Here is a 1,022-nt window from a genome sequence, read left to right on the forward strand (position 1 = left end):
TAATAATAATAATAATAATAATAATAAGAAGAAGAAGAAGAAGAAGAAGAAGAAGAAGAACAACAACAACAACAGCAACACCAACAACAACAATAATTAATAATAATAATAATAATAATAATAATAATGATAATAATAATAATAATTTCTTTTATTGATATCGAGGACAATATCAAATGACGAAATACAATACAGAAAAGTAGCTGGGGTTTACTTCGACCAAAGGCAAATACTACAACATTAAAGGATATAACAAAGGGTATAAATAGAATCCTCAATAGCGGGGCAGTCCACGCAAAAAAAAAAAAAAAAAGAAAGAAAAAGGAAACCGAATTACTCTGCCATCCCCAAGGCATGGAAAATGCCATATTCCTGCTTAGAAAAGCACATACTCTGAGTCGAGCCATTCAGTCTAATCAGTCTTGTCATTCTGGTAGGCAACACACACTGGTAGGCAGCACGTCCTTCTTTACGCTCACCTTACTCTTCAAATAATATCTGAAGAAATTGGTGAACGCTTGAGCAGATAGGAAAGTGCCTGTCTTCAAACCTTTCAAATGGGTCCACCACTCGGCCTCTTTTTGCTACAACCGCTAAGTAGAAAATGTGGTGCATTGACCATCATGATACGCTCGGCAGACAAATAGATTCGTCTTATACGAGATACCAATAATAATAATAATAATAATGATAATAATAATAATAATAATAATAATAATAATAATAATAATAATAATAATAATAATAATAATAATAATAATATGCTCTGATACAGTAACAGGTAGTGACTCTCATGGCTTCTGATCTTAACTGATTGGAAGTGTTATCATGTACGTTGTTTTAGTATTCAGCTGAATTCCACAGATTTGCTTGTCAGTTGTTAGACCGTAGCCAGTTGAGCATGTCCCTTGGTGGCTGACGATATGTGCGTCTCTGATCACGAGCAGAAGTAGTGGGGCTACTCGACCTGAAGAAAATTCTAACTGGGCCCTACCTGCGAGGTCATGTACTGTTTATCTTGG

Source organism: Octopus bimaculoides, chromosome 16 (genome assembly GCF_001194135.2).
Source record: "Octopus bimaculoides isolate UCB-OBI-ISO-001 chromosome 16, ASM119413v2, whole genome shotgun sequence".
Lineage (NCBI taxonomy): Eukaryota > Metazoa > Mollusca > Cephalopoda > Octopoda > Octopodidae > Octopus > Octopus bimaculoides.